Source organism: Theropithecus gelada, chromosome 11 (assembly GCF_003255815.1).
Source record: "Theropithecus gelada isolate Dixy chromosome 11, Tgel_1.0, whole genome shotgun sequence".
Taxonomy (NCBI): Eukaryota; Metazoa; Chordata; class Mammalia; order Primates; family Cercopithecidae; genus Theropithecus; species Theropithecus gelada.
Window position 1 is genome coordinate 99,879,093 of NC_037679.1, and position 7,737 is coordinate 99,886,829.

Genomic DNA, 7,737 nt, shown 5'->3' on the forward strand with positions numbered 1-7,737 from the left:
TTTTACTCTCTCACTCACTTGGGGCTGTGTGGCACCAGGCAAGTAGTTCTGGACAGTGAGTTATAATCAGAAGTGATGTATGTCACTTCTGAACCAAAATATTTAATTCCTCATGGGAAAGCCCCCAGAGCTTTCCTCACACCAACCACAATGACCAGTTTTGTTCAGGATGGTGGCTGCTCTGTCAGGGTGAGCTGTGTTACAGGGTGAGGTGGCAGGAAGCTTGGCCCCCAGCTGAAGCAATAGTAGCATGAGTGAGAAACAAACCCTTATTGCTCTAATCCTCTGGTATTCAGGGATTGATTTGTTCCCATAGCAGAATCAAGTCTATCCAAACTGAAGTAAGAAGCTGCTAAAAGTAAAAACTTAAAACCTGTGACATGGCCAAGGTGCGGTGGCTCACACCTGTAATCCCAGCACTTTGGGAGGCTGTGGCAGGTGGATCACAAGGTCAAGAGATCGAGACCATCCCAGCCAACATGGTGAAACCCCATTTCTAAAAATACAAAAATTAGCGGGGTGTGGTGGTTCGCACTTGTAGTCCCAGCTACTCGGGAGGCTGAGTCAGGAGAATCACTTGAACCTGGGAGGCAGAGGTTATTGTGAGTCGAGATTGCACCACTGTACTCCAACCTGGCCACAGAGCAAGACTCCATCAAAAAAACAAACAAACAAAAACAAAAAACAAAAAAACACACACAAACTTGTGACACTGGTTCTGTGGCCGGGTGATAGGTATTGAAGAAACTTTATAGGAGGTTATTGCAGGCAATCTATGTTACAAATGGAAAAATATTCTCAAAACTGTCACCTGTGATAACTTAGAAGGCAGATTATATCCCTAAAAACGTGCATATCTAGGAAGAGGGTTGAAAAACAGCTTGTTATATTGTATGGTGGCCACTGTTGGCTGCATCTGACAATATAGTACAAGATATTTGTGAGTTCGGAAAAGATTTTGCCAGTTAGCAAGCAGAGAGGAAATGGACAGGAGAGAGTCCAGAAATGTGGGGATTTTCAGGGTAGACAGAGGCAGCTGCTTCTCATTCCCCAAAGAAGTAAACAAAACGTAAAAGACCTTTATATAAGAAAGACTGATGAGTACTTCAGCTCATGCCATGGAACAAATCAAGCATAGGGCAGTCATGTCCATTGTCAGTTCCTCTGAATAGAATAAGTCATTGTAGGGCAAAAGTGTAGTTGAAGTTATGGCTTCAAAAAGTCATTCAAACTGGGCGCAAACTGGCTCAGGTAAGAGTGAGAGAAAAATCAGGACTAAAGCTGTAACATCCCACAAATAATATATAGACCCAAATTATTGCTGTGAGGTTGACGTTGAGAAGAACCATGGCTCCCACAGGCAAAATACACTTATTTATTCCCTAAGGAAGACAACCCCAAAGTCCTGTCCAGTCCTGGTATCAAACTGAAATGCTAGGTTCTCTAGCAGTGCATAGTAGTTTTTATATTAAGAAGCGACGTGTGCTAGTCTCTACATCAGTTTTGAATATGGATTTCTGCAATTCCGAGACTTAGAAACCCAAAAGACAAATTATCTGCCTCTATCCCATAGCACGACACACAATGGCTCATTTAGAATAGGATAACCACTGTAACCACAGGTGTGGTTATTGGCTTTCGGTACACAGGTCTGCCTGAAACACACAGGAAAAAGTCTAAGAAGATTTTAAGACAGTCATCCTACCAAAGGAAGCATGACCAGAACGAAACCATTCATGACTTTTCAAAATGTAAAGTACCGTTGGGCCCCTAAATTATCACAGACAAGGAGCCGGCCAAGAAAGCAGTTCAATATCATCTGCAATTCCCATCTCTGATAGCAGCAAGGAGGACAACAGAAAGAAGACCCTCCGGAGGGAGAATCCATAGGCAGAGAACAGAGGGCTGGGATCTGCTCCCAGGCAGCCAAGTGAGGGTCGAATTCTGTTTCGCAGGATTTCAGAGTCGTTATGGACCAGTGACTGCTGTGCGTCCACAATCTTCCCCCTTTCTGAATGGGAATATTGATTGCAGTTATCCTACTTCAAATGAATCGTTTCTTGTCTTGTGGGAGAGAAACGATTACTTATCTTTTTGGAGCCTAAGTCTCAGAAAGGAAAGGATCCACATTCACAACTATGGAGACGAGAACATGCCACTCCCTAATGTGAAAACTGCCCTGTTACACACCACAAGAGACCCTAGCATTTCGACTTGATACCAGGACTGGGTCGGACTTTTAGGCTGTCTTCCTTAGGTAGTAAGTAAGTGTATTTTGCCTGGGGGAGACAAACATTTTGTGACCCTAATAGCAGGCAATGGTGGTCATTGCTGCTATTTGACAAACATTTCCAGTCTGTTCACCTCCTGGGTACATGGTAAGATTGTGTCCTTCTTGGTTTTCACGTGGTTGGGTGAGAGTCACGTGACCAGTTCTAGCTAAGTTGTGCCATGTGTCATATCGGGCCTGCAGCATTTAATTGCCAATGCTCTCTTCCTCTGCCATAATGATCCATAGCACTTGAGAAGGTAGCAAACCCATCAGCCTACAACCCAGATTGAAAGACATAGAGCAGAACCCTAAGAGTGCCAGTGATGGTTAGGTAGTCTGAGCAATAGTCCTTTGCTATAACCCACTAAGCTTTGTGGGCTGTTTGTTACTGCAGCATAACCCTGTCTTTCCCGACCAATACGCCTACTTGCATTCCTGCTTGGAAGATAAATACAGTACAGAGATCATTAATATTCTATTTTCTATGCCTATAAGAAGAGGATTAAACATGGATTATGAAATTAATTTCAAAAGCCTAACTTTGGCCAACTTTTTCATTCTTACTATTGCTTACTTCTCCTCCTACCACAGCTTTCTATAGAGATCTTCACTTTGTTTACATTAAACTGGTCTGGATTTTTACTCTTCCTTGTCCATTTTCTGATCTAACTTTACCACTGAAATGATAGCAACCTGTTGTCTAACTCTGGTGTCCTATCTGCATCTCCAGTGGGGTCATGGACAGTAGCTAAGTCTTTATGATAAAATGTTGTAACTTTCTTCTGCTTGTTAACTTTTCAATAAATGTTGACTAAAGTTAGTAATAGCTAATGATAAGCATTTTGTGAATGCATACTGCATTCCAAGCACTTTGCTAAGATGTATGAGGTAAAGCTTTTCCTAGCCTCCTTTTAAAAATGAGAAAATAGAAGGATGGGAAGTTTAATTTACCAGCTCACGGAGCCAGTGGGTACCTGAGCAGGCTTCAAATGCAACCATTCTACAAAAAAAAAAAAATTTGTTTTAAGTTATCCAGGCATGGTGGCACATGCCTGTAGTCCCACCTTGGGAAACTGAGGCAGGAGGCTGACTTGAACCGAGGAGTTGGAGGCTGCAGTGGGGCTATGATCATGCCACTGTACTCTAGCCTTCAAAAAATACACTCAGTCTTGAGTCCAGAGCCCATGTGGGGAGCTCTCTCTCTTCATCTTCCCAGACTGTATTCTACACAATTCTAGTTCTCACCACGTTAATAGATATGTACACAGACAAGGCACTCCACCCTGTAGCCTTGTGCTTAGGATTCCAAACTGCCACAATCTGGGTTCCACTCCTGGTCAAAGAACCAGCTGCCTAGAGATGTAAATTCTTTAACTCAGAAGTAAAAGAAATTCACTTGATAAAAAAATGGATTTGATATTTGTAAACACCCACCCCAATTAAATGAGTTTACGAATCTTACACTTTGTCTCAGAGAGCTTCACAACAGACGTTAGAATAGTAAAACCTCTGATTCACCCCTTAACATTATTTAACCCGATGTTTCCCAAATATATTTAACCACAAATCCCTATTTCTCACCCAGCCTCACATTCGGAGGCACTTCTGTATTATAGAACATAAGATCATAGAAATCAAGCACTAGGAGGAATGGTGAACATCATCTCAACGAACTACATGATTTTGCTGATGCCAGAATCAGAGTATAAAGTGAGCAAATTACTTTTCCATAGTATTAATGGCTACAATGACTGAAATATAGATCTCTTAATTCCCTGTTCAGCAGGATTACTCTACCTCAAAGGCTATAAATAGCAAATTCTCCCAGGACAAAGTGGCAGGTCAGAGAGAATCACAAGTTTCTCATAGACTCCAAGGATCCTGAGAACAAAGATCCTGTTATTATGCCTTCTCCCCCTGGCCTAGCACAATGTCCTTCACAGAGCAGGTGCTCAATAAGTGTAAATTAATGAGTAACAATGAGGGACAGAAGGAGGATCAAGCAACCAAGAAGAAGAGGCAAAGGACCAGGCGGCTTATGTGCAGAGAGCACTGGTTACTAAGCAGGTGACATAAGGAATGACACAGGTCCAAAAGGATCTCCCTTCAGCTGCAACACCGTCCCTCTCAAGGCACTGATGGAGTAAAAGCAAATTCTATGCAGCCGTGCATGTGTGCTGAGAGAGAGAGAGACAGAGAGAGAGAGAGAGAGAGAGCATGTGTGTAGAGGGGAGGAGTGGGGTGATGGAAGGACAGCTGGACAAGACACACAAAGCCACATTTAATTGTAGGAATTGCCCCAAATAGCAGGCACGAAGGGAAGGAATACCAAATGCCGGTCCATGGAAGAACAACAAAGCCATGACTTCCAGGGCATGTCCTGTAAAAATGGGGAAAATATTTTCCTGTCTCTTCTACCACTGGAAGGAAGCATAAGTTCTTTGAACATGATCCCCAAGAGATTGACCTTAAACCTCTGGCACAGTTAACGAAATTGTAGTTTTAAAATTCGTATCTATTGCTTATTTTGGTAGATGTGGAATCCATGGGGTAAAAAGGTATTTTTAGTTCTGAAAACAAACTAAAGGACTTTATGGTTCAGAAAGGTCAAGATTAGGATATGGTTCGTGATGGAGACCTTAAGGCAAAGGAAGTTAAATTGCTTTGCATCGAAAAAAAAAATGATTTTCAGTTTTCTCCCATAGTCAGAAATTTGCAAAATCCTATGGTTGCAAAAGAGAAGGAATTAGAGAAGACGAAATATCTGTTGAATAGGACAGGTCCCCAAAAGAGGACGGGTAGACAAGGTCTCAAAGACATTACTTGTAAGGCATTATTCCTGGTGGGGTGCGGAGACTGGAACGAGGATGTCTGATGTCCACTTTTAGGCTGTTCTCTATTCTGGGCTCAAATTCCCCTCCAGTCTGGGAGAAGGAAAGGAAGTTGCTTCAGGAAAGGACGAGAGGGGAGGTTAGGGAAGATCCTAACAGAAAAAGAAGCCCCCGCTAGGTCCACTGGCTCACCTTTCCCCCTTTGATGCAATTAGACGGGATCAGTGTGGTGAGCTGGACAGGCTGGTTGCCCGTTTCCAGCAAAAGCATTCATGTCACCCCTGCGAGCACATTCCAGGCAGACAGCCACCTCTCCTTGCCTGGTGAGTCTATGTTGTATGTATTTGGGCCTCTAAGATTCTGTTTCCCTTCCTGAGGAGCAAAGGGTGTGATTTTAATGTTCTGGTTCTCCTGCTTTACAGATGTAATGAAATAGCTGGAGCTAAATAATGCAACACTCCTGGTCCACTGATGGTAACTTCTCTCTTTTTTTAACTACAGTCTCTAATTCACTCAAAGGAACAAATTATGTTTTATGGCCTTTTATAAAATATTTATCCCCTCCTCCTCCAGCACTCTCAGTGGTTCAGGAAGCCTGGAAATGGCCCTGTGTAAGGAGGATCTCATTTCCTCCCAGATGCAATTTACAGAGGCCACCAGGCTTCTGATAACAGAGAGGGGTGATGCTGCTGCAATGGGCTGAGAGCAAGGACTCCGCATAGACCTCCCGGGACATTTGGGGATTGGGGCCAGGAGCAATGTGAGGCGAGTGAGCGAGTGAAGGGGACCCGTTTTGCCCTTTTTTGGATCATGTCCATTTCATCCATTTCTTCTTGTAGGTGAAAGCCTGGCCCAAGCCCTTCACAGTCCACCTTCTCCCATGCCTCCTCCTCTCTGATATTTGGGTGTTGTTTCCAGCCAAACCCGGGTTTAGGAAACAGCTCAGCAGCCAGAGTCCAGGGAAGGAAGGATCAGTTTGTGGATGGTGGGGTGGGAGAGGTTTCAGGGACAAGAGGATGAGGTGATGGCTGTTCTGAAGAGAAGGAAGATTCTCAAATGTACTCCCACTTCCTGTTCATGTACATTTTCCATCCAAATGACCAAGGGACACAGGAATGTAACAACATGAATAATGATCTTCCTTTTTGGGTGTTTTACAGTTTACAAGGAATGTCCACATCTGGAGCCTTGAACACTAACATTGGAGTCAAAAGCCTGACTTGCAGGCCTGGCCGGGCTGCTGATTCACCTGCGTCACCTCATTTTCCTGGGCCTCAGTTTCCCTTCTTGCACAGAGAGGGGCTTAGACCAGAGGACCGAAGTCCAATTTAAATTTTAATCCTAGTTCTATAAGCCTCAGAGCCTGGACGTGTGCTCCAAATTCTAGGCTTATACCATTTCTGAGGGTCTCTGGGCATCTGTCTACTGATTGGTAGAAAGAACCACAGTTTACGAAGAACAACAGTGGCAGTAACTCCCTGATGACAGCAGTTTTCCCCTAATTCCTGTCTGGCCTGATACGGCAACAGCAGACATCACAACCAGGCTCTTCCTCTGGGCCAAAAGTGGGCTTTACGCACCCCTCCCCACAAAGCCGGGCCTGATTCTCAGAGGGGCCGCGGGGGAGGAAATGTGCTACCAGCTGCGTTCTACACAGCGGCAGAGGCATAGAGAGGGAGGACGCAAACACACTCATCATTTCGGTGCTATTTCCCCTCATTTCCCTCTATTCTAAAGTATTCCTGTACCATTCTATATTGGGAAGTGCCATTTCTGAGGATAAGATGAAGGATGGCAGAAGCTGAAGGATCTTATACCAACAGCCAAAATATGGAGAGGTAAAAATGACAGTGGAGGACATTTGCAACTGATTTGTCATCTAAAAATCTCAAAGTACTCTGTATCTCCCATTTATTCCCAGAACCTATTCATCAGAAAAGCTTGTATCAATTCATGCAGGCCTTTTATATTATCCTAGTATGTAGGTAAGAATCTGTGCACCCTGAGCACCTCAGGCTTTATTAACTGCAAAATACACGGGATTCTCCACCCATTTCAGAGATGACTTGAGCAATATTCATACATGTGGAGAGAATAAAAAGAAGGCTTCTTGAGAGGCCTGCCTCTCCTACCCTCACTCTGTCTTGTCATAATTGCCTTCTTTCTTTTGACCATACATACGGCAGACTTGAGAACAATCTGTTCATTTATTTGATAAATAGGTATTAAGCATCTTCTGTGTACCAGGTACAGTGTTGGGCACCAGGTATAGAGTGGGGAACAAAACAGTCATGGCCTCTGCCCTCAAGGATTGTCTATCTAGTCATATGTACACACACGCACACACATACATTCATATCACCCCTTCCGCGATGTGATGGTTAATACCAAGTGCCAACTTGATTGGACTGAAGGATGCAAAGTATTGATCCTGGGTGTGTCTGTGAGGGTGTCGCCAAAGGAGATTAACATTTGAGTCAGTGGGCTGGGAAAGGCAGACCCACCCTCAGTCTGGGTGGGCACCATCTAATCAGCAGCCAGCACAGCTAGAATATAAAGCAGGCAGAAAAAAAATGTGAAAAGACTAGAGTGGCTTAGCCTCCCAGCCTACACCTTTCCTCCATGCTGGGTGTT